The sequence below is a fragment of the Rhagoletis pomonella genome, unplaced genomic scaffold, assembly GCF_013731165.1.
Source record: "Rhagoletis pomonella isolate Grant_MI unplaced genomic scaffold, Rhpom_1.0 Rhpom_scaffold_00004, whole genome shotgun sequence".
NCBI classification, from domain to species: Eukaryota; Metazoa; Arthropoda; class Insecta; order Diptera; family Tephritidae; genus Rhagoletis; species Rhagoletis pomonella.
This window is the reverse complement of record NW_023458558.1, coordinates 53376114-53389546: the sequence shown is the minus strand read 5'-3', so window position 1 is coordinate 53389546 and position 13433 is coordinate 53376114. Positions and strand designations below refer to the sequence as shown.

General features: G+C 33.3%; 1 protein-coding gene across 3 annotated transcripts in view; it reads right to left on the bottom strand.

Moving 5' to 3' along the window:
- Positions 1-12600, bottom strand: part of LOC118737777 (protein toll) — a 141590-nt gene extending 128990 nt beyond the window's left edge. For 2 of the 3 annotated variants that reach the window (XM_036468530.1, XM_036468529.1), the window contains exon 1: positions 12551-12600. The gene's annotated coding sequence lies outside the window, so the exon portion shown is untranslated. The remainder of the gene's footprint in view (positions 1-12550) is intronic. The other variant, XM_036468531.1, reaches the window with a different exon arrangement.
- Positions 12601-13433: the final 833 nt, after the last annotated feature.

Below are 13433 nucleotides of genomic sequence, written 5' to 3'. Positions count from 1 at the left end.
TGAGTTAGTTATTGGGTGAGCGGGTAAAGGGGTAGGCGAGGGAATGAGTGTGTAGTCGAATTAGAGAACGAGTGAGTAATTGAGGCAGTGAGTCAAGAAGTGAATAAGTAAAGGACTAAGTAAGTGAGTGAGGGTGTGCGTGTCATAGAGTCGGCGAGGGAGTAATCGATTTACTAAACTAGCGAGTAATTGAGTGATTAAGTAACGGAGTGAGTAAGTTAGAGGGTGGTATTTATTGGTTTAGAAAACGTGGGTAGGCATTGTAGCCAATAGTGAAGTTCGTTTACCACCTCTGCATGGTTGTAAGCCATGTAGAGTCCGCAAAATTCTCCGGAAGCAGTATGCGGAGGATGCATCAGACTAGGCCGAGCATACTTTGAACTACCATCAAATTATAACTTAAGACAATTTTATTACATAGCAGTTGAGTACATGTGCAAAAATTTCATTAATTTTATGAAGGAAATTTTTGTATTTGCAGCAGAACATAGAATGCATTTAGGCGCCTGGTGTTAGCAGTCGCGCCTAAACAGATGGAGTAAGGGAGAGATTGAGTAGAGAGTGAGCGAGTGAGTGGGTATGAAAGCTGGAAATCATGATTTTTAGGAGCTTTCCTGCTTTGAATTTTCACGCACATATTTACAGATACGCGGTGTTGAGAAGACGTGGAGTTTGTCACAGCAGCAGACTTAGTTTCTGTGCGCAAGTCTTCTAACCATTTCGCTAGGATACGATTTAACTGCACTTTTCTAAAACTTTTCAACCATCTATTATAGAAACAGAAAGAATATGTCATTCTGCAATAACTGGAAGTTATAAAAGATTTGCGTTTATATTAAACTCGCCGTCAGGCTTAGTTAGACTGCACATAAACTAAAGTTTTTACCTGTAACACTTAATAGTCCGCGCTCTGTGCGCAATGGTCCTGAAATGTCGGCAAAGAAAAATCCATCCAATAAATCTTATACCAACCCCGCCTACAAAATTTATTTGTGATTGTGCAAAGAGAGTATTCTGGGATTAGTCTCAATAGGGTACAATTGTGCGTTAATTAGTCGCAATTAGTCTGATATGGGTATTATTGGAGATCAATTAGTCCCCGACTCACCTCTAACCGGTACAACTAACAATTTAATGATATGAACGCGCTTAGTAGACGTAATTTCAAATGCGGAGCTGACACATAGTGAGCAACCCGGTTCGAATTGGATCTGACGGAAATTTTTATTTTTATTTTTTTTTTTTATTCTAAAGCGACTAGTCACTTTTTATTCCCGTACGGGTAGAAAGGCAGGCAATTAATCTCTTCATGGGACATGCTCGAACAAAAGCGTACAGCTCATTCTATATCAAGAGAATAAAAGTGGTATTATTTGCATGCTGCTTTTCGATTGCTTCCGATCTAGTAGCATTTTTTTAAAGAAACTAAACTTACAGAACCCACTACAACCATGCAATACTCCTCAATCCGTACTTTCTTAATCAAAATCATAATTTTGGGCAAAAAGTTGCTTCAGGCAGCAGATTCTGCTTTGTTTTTTGTTACTGAGTACGCAATTATGAATATCATTGTAATTATTTTTTTGAAATCGACTACAATTCCTTACGAAAATGCTGGTAATAGACATTTGCGCCGGCATACAATTAAGTAACTATAAATGTAAGTAAGTACATGCGAATATGCGAGTTTCAACTACATACAAACACACAAAAAAGGGCGCCGCGCGTGAGCTTCTGGCAGCATGTGCAAGAAAATAACTGCTGTCTCGAATAATGCAATGGAGTAATAATTAAATTAGTGACAAAAGCAGAAAAAGCTTGCTGTGGTACTCGCATGAGCGGTAAGGGAGTGGTATGCAAATGAGTTTGTGAACTTACCAACAAGTAACATTTTAGTACACTATCATACAGTTACATATATATGTACATATATCTGTGTGGAAAGTACTCTTGTATCACAAGACAATCTTTGTGTGTACGTGGCGTATACGTAACCAGCGATATGAATATTTTAAGACAATGTACGAGTATATATTTACATATTTGTATTTATGTAAATATACATATGTATGTATGTATAAATGCAAATTAACTCTTCGAATTTCGTAGTAGAGTTTGAGTAATGCAAATTACAAATTGAAATATATACAGACAAAACGGCAAATGGAAATCGGAGTCAAAATGAAATCAGCAGTTGTACTTTGTGTGGAGTAAATTGCTGAATACAGCAGTTATTTACTTAGAGTTATATTTGACAGTACAATATGAGTAAGTATGTAGGTACTTATATTAGCAAGTCTTATGAATATAAATTATCTTCCTACATAGAAACCTTCTAATTTATTGCATGCCGAGTTTTTTGATTGATGTAGTTTATTTCTATATGAAATATATTATATACGATACAAATATTGCGGTTGTATCATCCTAAGATGTTGATTGAATTAAAAGTTTTAATCTGTTTGAAATGTTTACGATATTTTTCAAAGCTTTGCTTCCTCAAGATCTTATAGTATTTGCGGTAAAATCACCCTTAACCTTTGAGTACAAATAAAATGAAATTCAGATGCTCAGTAGAAAGAACTAGAAAAATGCCTGCTTTTGAAAATGTGTAAATATACATATATTTACCTATATCGAAGAATATCTGTGATTTTGTTGCAAAAATGCTGATGGGTAATTTTACCTAATCAAAACAGTTCAGGAAATCTCAATCATTATATTTTATATGTAACACCTTAAACGAACGCATCCTAAATATTGTGATCTAAAATCTACCACACATATACATACTACTATAGCATTTACATAAACATATACTTGCCTAATTCATTTTAAGCTGAACAAAAATTAATTTCACAAAAATAAATACATTTGCAAATACATATCTGTGGATTAAGTACAACAGCAGCAAATAAGTACGCCAGACTGGCACACATTGTTATGCATGAATGCTGTTCGGGTAGCTTAGGCGTATTTAATACGCATAATCTGGCATGATAAATAACTTATTAATTGTTACAGTCTGAGATTTTGCAAAAGTTATAGTAACGAATATAATAAATTGATAGTAATAGCATACTTAACGGAGCCTTATATGGTAGACAGACGGAGAAAATTAATTTGAATTAATAAGCATAAATGCAAATTAAAATTTCACCCTTACAGACGGCAGTAATGCGAATAAACCAACCGCAAGGTTGTGGGTTCGAGTCCCACGGCCAGTATACTTTTTTTATTTCCTTTTCATTATTTTTTTTAAGTTCTATATTTTTTTTTACGTTACTTTCAGTTAGTTATTGTTGAATTTTTAACAAAATTCATCTTTAAAAATTAAAATTAACTAATAGTAAAATAAGAAATGTGATATAAAATAAAGCAAATGAAAATAAAATAAAGTAAAATTAAATATATAAATAAAATAAAATAAAAAATATAAAATAAATAATAAAAACAAAAAACTTTTCGCAATCGCCCCAACCGAGTATCGAACCTGGCAGCTACAGGCTTGTAGCTCGCAACTCTCACCACTCGGCTACCGCGTACGCGAAACTCGACTGCTTCGTTTGCTTACTTGTACTACAAAAGACAACAACTGGCCGTTTTTACCAGTGTTGTCATCGAAAATTCCCCGGATCCGAGTTAATTCCCAAAAATTTCGTGCATTTGTTCGGCTGCTTATGCTCATTTTAAAGAGGAAAATGCATGAGTTAAAGCAAATTAATGCTGGTAATGCAAATAATCGAGCCCGTTTGTCTACCGTATTACACAGTTTAAAATATTTCTCGTGCCAGTGTTGCCCATTTGGGCGTTGTTTGGAGCAGGGGCTCAAAAAACTTTCATGAAAATGGAACCATTACTAAATTTTTTTCATTGTACGCCACATCAAATTACTAAAAATCAAAGGCACTGTAATTTAAATATTAAAAAAAAAAATTAATATTTACATAAGTAGTATACATACTTCAACTTTTAGTGTTTATTACTTCTTTATATGTAGTTCGGTATTATGTCCGACAGCTGTATGCGCATTTATGGGGTAGCATCCGATTTGGACCTAAATTTGTACATAGGTTATTTGAACGATCTAGGCGGCCATAAGCCAGTTTGGAAAAATTCGAATAAAATTTGAAAACGTACTCACATTCGACAGAGGACATTCCGGAGAGCATTTCCCAGTCCTTCTCACATTCTTAACTTGCACAGCGAACGTTCACCGTTCACCGGAAATACAGTTTTCTAATGTTGCGTATAAATTAATTTTCGTTCTTCAGAGAGATTGTGACGGGTTTAAGTAAATATTTTTGTGAACAGTGATTTGTTTAAAAATATTGTACTGTGTTTTTTATTGATAAGGCTTTGTTTTATTACCGGTTGAAAAGCCAACAACAAAAAATGCTCTCGTCAGCCATTGACACACCTCCGAGCGTATTTCTATCACGAAAAACAGCTTCTCATAAAAAGACAATCGCTATTGGTAGTCGGCATAAAAGTGTAGGTCCCTCCCCTTTCTGTGACAACATCAAGGCGCACGCAGCGCCACAAATCGGAGGAGAAGCTCGGCCAAACAAACTGCGAACTATTATTTCCTAGAAATTCTGATTCAAAATTTGCCGTTTTTTTCTAATTCTTTTAAAAAGTTTGAAAGTCGAATTTCACATACATATAAATTTGTATATTTTCGCCACCGTATATTAATATATTATACATACAGCAAATCACTATTCGTAATGTGTAGGATCGAGGAATTCGAACCGTTTTTTTTAATACTCCACTACATCGCTCTGAGGACCTCTAGTGGAGGTAGAAAAGATAAAATTTGTTATTTTCAGTTTTTCCCGCCTTAAATCCCGGGATATGGAACACAAGACACTTCGGTTATGGTCGTTACGATTTTTCGCTAAGCTGGATGAAGATTAAAGTAATATTTACAAGTATTTCAGAGACGCGAAGTTCACTTAATCGAAAGTTCAACATGTGAAAGCTTACATAAGTAGACTAGATAAGGTCATCGGATTACACCGTGCGACGATAAGTTTTACACACAAAAAAAATTAATATATTCGCGGGACTATGGGTAGAGTTTAGTAAAACTGCGTACTTAGTTTTTCTCTCTGACGTCAGGATTTTTGTTTAAAAGGACTTTGAAATTCAAAAAAATATGATTATTTTAAAATTTGAATATTCAAAAAATTCTGTGCAATGTAGGATAACAATAAGGGTATCATATAAAAGAAAAATTTTGTAGAATTAAAGCGGAATACATTTTTTGGTGCATGAGGGCGCATGGGTATGGAAAATGTGCTTTACAAATTTTGTTCTTATATATCCTTGCAAATTTGCAATTTTTTTTTTTTTAAATTTTCGTTTGAGGACTAATATATGTACGACGTCTTCATCGAATTTCGTCCTGCAAACTTTATTAATTTAAAAATATATTTGTTATTAGAAGCGCATTTACAATGCCTATTCGTCCTTGTAAATCAAAAACCTTTATTGTTTTTAAGTACAGGATTTTCTCTCTCATTTGGTACCCATATTGTTAATCTAACTACATTGCACTTATTTTTTTTAAATATTTTTTTTTTAATTAATCATATCTTTACAATTCCAAAGTCTTTTGAAAAAAAAATTCTGACGTCAGAGTGAAAAACTAAAAATGCAGTTTTACTATATTTGTTTCTTTCTTGTGTTTGTTTTCTTGGGAGCTCAGGTTTAGCCACAGGGAGAAGTACTTTCAACGCTACTATGGCGATATAGTTAAAAAAAAAAACAGCTCACTAGCGCATCTAGACTCCCTGACATTGATCTCCGACGGTGTAGCCATACTTGGGTTCGGCCATTTGCTCGCAAGAAAAATTGTGCTATTTGCACAAGCCCGTATTGTGCCATAAACTGTTCGCTTAGTGTTAGTCCGTAGAAAACTGCCACGAATTTACAAATAAATAACATCAATTTACTCGATTTTATGAAACCCAAATAAAAGGGCGCAAAACTAGTTTACTCACAACGAATGACTTCATAGCATAGCTGCTGTTGGCTAAAAAGGTAAAATGAGAACCTAACTTGATGCTCTGAATGTTCTGCCCGATTTGCAAACAAAAGATGTTTTAACTGAAAATTAGTAGTACTTCTAGAACAATTTCGGATGCCACTAAGAGGAGCACATCGTCGTTTTTAACATCCAGCTATACGATTTCACAGTTAAAATATTTCAAGCTCTTCGTAGCTGCAGCTTGGTGCTTTGTAAAGTTTACTAAGATCATTACAGCAAGCCCTGAAAACCCAATGGAAAGAAAGCCTACCTATGAGACCTTTACGTTTACATTTTTACAGGTAATACAGGGCATATGAGTAATTTAATTATTTGTAAATGAGAAGCGCCAAATCAAAAATAAACGCTTTCACCTTCGATATTTATTTTTAACTTGTTTTTTTGGTTCAACATGAGCTTCATCTCAGCAGTTGCCAACAGCGCTTAAAAATATGTTAAAAAAAGAAGAAAGATAAATAAACTTTCTCACTTAGCACATTAATTTAAACTATAAAAAATCGAGAACGTTGGTGTGCATTATATTTTTTCTGTATTTATGTTGTTGTGCAAATAAGATTTTCTGCTTGTTTTAAAATGCCGTTAAAATGCGTTTCTTTGTTTGTTTTTTTAACAAATGAAACCAGATTAAATGGCCGCTTTATGATACCATATACGAGTATCTATACCATGTGCACATGCGAAAGCACAAATAACTACATATATACTTACATATAACTATGACAGCATAATTCATATTTTCTGCAAATTTCGGTAAAATCTGCGCGCCTGCATAGGAAAACAACTAAACGACCACAATGAAGCGCAAATAGCGCTGCAGGCACTGCAGAGCGTTTAATTGTTTGCAATTCCACAAGCATAATTTTAGGCTGGATACGCAATCACTGCCGCTTGACATACATACATACATACATACAAACAATTTAAGGATACTCGCTCTGCATTTGCATGGCCGGCCCAAAGAAAGCAGCTAGCAAACAATCAAAATGAAATTTACAAAACCACGTTTTTGTAAGCTTATTGTTTTTTTTTTTTTGAAAATGCTCGTATCAAAATAAAAATTTTTTCATCGCTCTCTTTTATCGCAAATGTGGTATGTATGCATATGTATAGTAGTTTACATCTCTGTGTTTGCTTGGGTGGAACGGCGGAAAATGTAATTACATTTTTAACTGCATTTCTGCAGGATAATGAATGCCTGCACACACACGTACACACACACACACACACACACACACCACATAACAAACAAAATTTCAGCAGTAACAACAACGGCAAATCATCAACTGTACACTACTATCTGACTGCAGCGTTGGTTGGCCGCCTACCCGGCTGTCAGTTAGCGAGAGCTGCACTGAGTTGAAATGTTGAAATATTTTTTGTTGTTGGTGCCTTCTGCGCGCCAGTAATTGCTTGCGCGTCTGTCACGCAATTGTAGCAGAGCAGCAGCCGTTGCGCACTCATCCAATTCATTCGCATGCAAGTGATGCCGGCAGTGTTGCCATAAAAAAATTACCAAATTCCTCAAAAACAAATGGGAAATCCTCAAAATCCGAACAAATTACTAAAAATTTTTTCTTTACAGATATGAGATATTAGCAGATATTAGCATAAAAATTAATTACATTCTCCATTTCAATTGGTACCTTTGTTCTTGCGGCTCAAACAAAGTATTACCATTATTTCTTATGCCTTGCTTTGTGTATAATATTGCGACAGCTATATGAGTGCTCAATCTGGTCCTCAAGTCAGTGCTACACATTTTTAAACTACTAAATATACGTTCTACTGAAGCATTAGAAAAGAGCTGTATTAGTAATGCAGATATATATATATTTTTTAATTTGGAAACTTATATGAACCTGAAGAATCTTTTAATTCAAAAATTTGTTCCTATAAATTTCTGCATCAAATGAAGAATCAATACGAATATTCTTATGATCGAACAATGCGTATTCTTTCCATTCGTTATCGAGATTTTGCAAGTTCAAAATCAGTCGAAAATATAAAGATGGAATGAAAAAAATTATCGATAACATTTTGAATAATTAGCAGCAAATTCAGATGTGCTTAAGAGCGAAAAACACCACACAAGCGGAAGCAAGCGAAATATCCCTATTTGTTGTGTATGGGGGTTTTTGAAGGTTTGACCAGCCGTTTGATGGAAATGTGAACAAAAATCAATATTTTTTGATTTTCTGGCCGCCATGTTGATGTTTGAGCAAACCGCTTACGCTTTGTATGGTAAAATCGCCTCATTCCCAACGGAATTTTCACCGAATGAAGACGCAATAGAGAAAAAGCGAAGAAAACCAAACTCTCTTACATTGCGAGCCTGAAGAAAGCTAAAATTCTTTGGTTGATCGAGTAATGTTTTCATGGTGTATGGCGAAATGGGGGAAAACTAGGTTTGAAGAATGTTTAACAAGCTGATGTGTGGTGTATTTCGCTCTTTATAAAACTTCGGAAAGATTTTTGTTAAAAAATTTGCAGAGCGATTTAGCAACTCTGTTGTGTAAAACATGGTGGCATTTCATTTTCTTCAAATATAATAAGAGGAAATTCCTCAAAAATTCCTCAAAATAAAAAAACTCCCAATTCCTCACGTTTTGAAGAATTACTCACAAAGTGGTCACACTGGATGCTGTGCAACTGCTGTTCGTTAGTTCGTTCGTTCGTTCGTTCCCTCATTTGTGTGCTTGTTTGTCTTTCTTGAAGGCTTAAAATGCATTTGCATGTGAGTATGTATGTATGCACTTGCGTGTGTGTGAATGACGAAAATTGCACAGATGAAATTTAAACAAAAGCACTGCACACAATCACATGCACGTGAGCACAAATACAAAAATGCAGGATATTAATTGCAGCTGCAAATGTTTAAGTGAACTTGCTTCTTTTTTTTTTTTGCTTTTGCCAGAAGGAGTTTTGTATTTTTAGCCACAAGCAATGGTTTGCTTTCGGTTGCACTTAATGGTGAGCGGCTTGATTGTTGAGCACATGTGTTCCCAGAGAGTTATTGCCATAAAATCTAGTTTATGACTGTGCGCCATACACGTAGTAATTTTATTGTTGTTACTCTGGGAAATCAGTAATCATTTTTTTATTTTGCTTAATTTGCACAATCGTTTGGAAAATCAGTAATTTTAAGTAACTTTTAGTTTTAACTATTTACCATAAATTACTGTGAAAAAAAAGTTGCTAAAAACTCGAAAGACTTTCTCCTCATAACTAATCTAGTTTCAGATTTTGGCGGAGGCGCATGTATGGCATGCTTTTTCGTCGATCAATAATCGTTATGTTTTTATGATATATTTTCGACTAAAAATTAAGAATTAACAATAAGAATTTGCTATCAATTTTTATATTTGGCACATTAATATCTGTGTGGTTATGTGGTTACATTTTTATTCACTTTACACACACTGATAACCAAGCAAAATTTTTGTTGCACTGCTTATTTGCTTACCATTGCACAAACAACCAATATTTACCTTTTTATACTTAGCAATAAAACGTTTATAACTTAAGCAGATGAAATAGCGAATGAGATTTAAATTTTATTTTTAACCGAAATAATACAAGTAAAATTTTGACTTTTATAATTGCATGCAAAAATTAGTGTGAAACTTTAACTTCTATTTTTAATCGGACAAGTAAAAGTCAAATTCTAACTATAATACTTGCTCGAAAAACAGGAAAAGTCAAATTTCAGTTATTTTTTACTGAAAAAAATACCGGTAAAAAAGACCGAAAAATTACAAAAATTTAAATCATTTAAGATAAATATTCCTTAGCCAACCAGTAGTCCACTGCTTCATTGAAATACCATATAGGGAAATTCTTTCCGGTTTGAAAACAACTGTTATTTGCGAACCCCGAGTGACTTTATAAAACTGGCTAATAGAAGATAGTCTGCAGTGTCCACACGTATTAGGATGGCACGACATATCTGGCTAAAAGTAAAAAGAAGAATATTTAGCACTCTGTTCTGCATTGGCGACGGCCCGTCGACAATTTTTCCATCACTAATTTCCAGAGTGTATGACTGAACTGATCTGTACGCTGGTATATGTGACCTCGTGAACTTCATTAGAAGGTTAAATTTGATGCTCCTCATAGAGAAACGAAGAATTTAAGGAGCCTCTATTACCGTATTACAATAGTCTCATGGTGGCTCACGTGTGCCTCTTTCCAAAGTTGGATCAGAGTAGAGTTTGAATGCGTAACAACAGCATCTCATCTTCAAAATCGCAATTTTTTAGCAAATTTCAAGCGTACCGAAAAAAACCAATTTAAAATTTTAAGGCTATAAAAAGGTATAAATTGCAGATGAAATAAATTTCATAAAGGCTATTATTGTCAATTTGCCAGAAATCGAGTTCAATATATTGTAGACAGAACGTTTGAATAATTTTTTATTGAACCACATACAAACATATTTTTTTACTGATTGCAATTTCAGCTAAATTAAATATTTTTTTATTATACTTTTTGAATTCAAAGCATTTGCATTTGCGGCAGCAATTTTCGTTGCTTATCACACAGTAATCCTTTTTTTGGTTAGCCTACGGTATTGTTAACGTTTTTTTATTGGCTTTTATTGTTTTTTAATTGCGCTATCAGCACATAGAATATTAATATGATATGTTGTTGTTGTTTTTGTTTTTGGCATCATCTGCAATCGAAAGGGTTTTCTGTTATATTTCTATTTTTTAATATTATTGCTATTGGTTTTTATTACAATTACATTTGAATTTGATATTTATGGCTGGCAAGGGCACTTTTCTAATTTTGTATCTGCATGCATTTCAATGTGCTTTTTTCCTCACACTTAGGGAGTTCCAAATTAAATAAAGTCGGAATTTTAATGCTCACACCCCCTAGGATTGTTTTACATCGAAAAATATACTTATTTTTTTATTTGGATTCAAAAAATATTTAGAGGTCGCTCAAAGGTCCAAAATAAAAAAGTGATACTTTTTCGGTACAGAGCACTCCAAGGGACTGTGAGCATTGCGAAAACTGCGACTTTACTTTTACACATGCATTTTTATACCACCCTAATGTGCATACACAGGCACATGTATAAATGTGTTTTACGTTAAGAGTGCACTTGTAAATGCATATGTTTTGTCCTATTGTCTGCTTGATTACCTTTCTACATATGTACATTAGGGTGGTCCAAAAATATATGTGGGGATAAAAATTTAGAAAATTTTGTTAAAAAATGATATCTGGAACTGGCTTTAAGCCCGTGTAGTTTTCCATGTATTTTATATGGGGAAGATACTTCCAATAGCAATACCCAATTGTCTATTTAACTACTTTTTAACCGACTCCAAAAAAGGAGGAGGATATCATTTCGACGGAATATATTCTTATTTTTTCTTACGTATGTTTCCACACAACTTTGGACCACGTTAACCGATTTCTACAATTATTTTTTTAAAGTAAAGGTGGTAACTCAAAAGTTGCTTCGTTGTAATTTGGTATACATAGATTAACGGTACTCTAAAATTTTTTAATGAGAATTGAAGTCGGTTTTGCTTTTTGCTTGTTAATACTAACTATCATTTATTATCCGATCCAAAATATATGTTTTTAAGAATTGTATATCATTTCTATGAAAAAGTGTCTTTTTCTCATATAAACACTGAGAAAAAAATCAACAAAAAGAACTTTTGTTTACATTAACGTAACTTTTGGTTGTCGATTTTTTCGTTTGAATACGCTTTCGTTCTGCACATCACAAATGCTTTTTCATAATTCGGAAATACAAAACATTTTAACACCTTGCCTCTGACGGGAGATATAGATTAGATATTTATTTATAAACTTTTTTCGATTTAAACTGGAAATTCTATCAATAATTTAAATATTTTTTAATGAAATAGTAATATAAATAAACTATATGTCGAAAAATAGGCGTTTTTGGTAATCAATGCTAATGAAGCTCAGTTGCAGAGGGAAGGGCATGGAAAACTTCATGGGTTTGGAGCGACCTCTAAATAAGTTTTATAATTTTTTTGTTATAGAAAAATCCTAGGGTTGAGACTATTAGGGTTCCAACTTTTCCGTTTATGGATCACGCTAATGTACATACGTACACACATACATATTTAATGTCCTTGCAATAAATATTTGATTTCATTGTTGTGTGACTTCACTTTTGTGGCGCACAATATATGTATGTATATGAACGTGATGATTTTTTGTCAAATTATTGCCTCTAGGGAGTTTAAGCAATAAAACCCACCACCAAATATTGACCGAATATAGATATTACATTTTATTATTAATTTCTTTGTTAATTTTTATGTGGCATTTGGTTTTTGGAAATGATATTCAATTGATTGCGCTGTTTGTTAATTGCGGCTAGTGATGCATGAAAATGAGAAAACCAACGCAATTAATTTTAGCAACTTTTTATTGTAAACTCTTCTTCAAGTTTGATTTTTTTTCTTATACAGATAATAAAACACTGTAATTCAAGCTTACCTTTAAGTTGAATAATTGGCTTTTGTTTGTTGATGCCTATAAAATGAGCTGTAACGAGAAGAGTAAAAAATTTTTATTAGTACTTTATTGGATAAGGATATGTAAAAAACTAACAAAAAGAGTTTACTGATTTTTGGATATATAAATTTGGGCACCTGAAATTGTGAATAGGCACACTTTCAGTTTAAAATGAATTTGTGGATATGAAAAAAAAGCCGAACTATTGCTTGTACTCAAGCAAGTAATATTTTTCGAGCTAAATTTTTGTTTGCTATTTTTCTATAGAAATACCGTCCAAGTTTTAAGCAAAACCATAAAAATAACAGTTTCAAACTTTCATCAAAATTTTAACTTTTTAATCTGAATATTCAGAACCATTTTAAGCATGCAGCTATATATGTAGCCCATAAAATTTTAGCCTTATGAAGCGCAAGTTTCAACCAGCTACGAAATGCCATACATTTTTTTTTAGACTGCTTTTCGTTTTTTTTTTGTATGTCATCTTATTTTACCAGATCTGTTCTCGAGAAAGAGTCTTTGTGGTTAATTGTTATAAAGTCGTTAACAGTATATTTTTAACTATTAATATATCGGTACTAGCTGGATGTGATAGGCCAAATATTATTTTGGCTGTTGGTAACCAAAAATTTTGTAAAGATTAAGATTAAAACGCCGAAAATTTTGATGAAAATTTGGTGACTTATCCTAAATTTTGCATATAATTTGAAACTTTGATTTTTTTCTGGTTAAAGCTAGGAAAAATAAAGAGTTCACAAAGGGTTGTATACAGTCGTATTGTTGTACTTCGTAAATTTTAAGCGGTTAAAAATATATTAAGGGAATTCCGCAGCTACAATAAACGTTGTATTATGCAATTTCACAC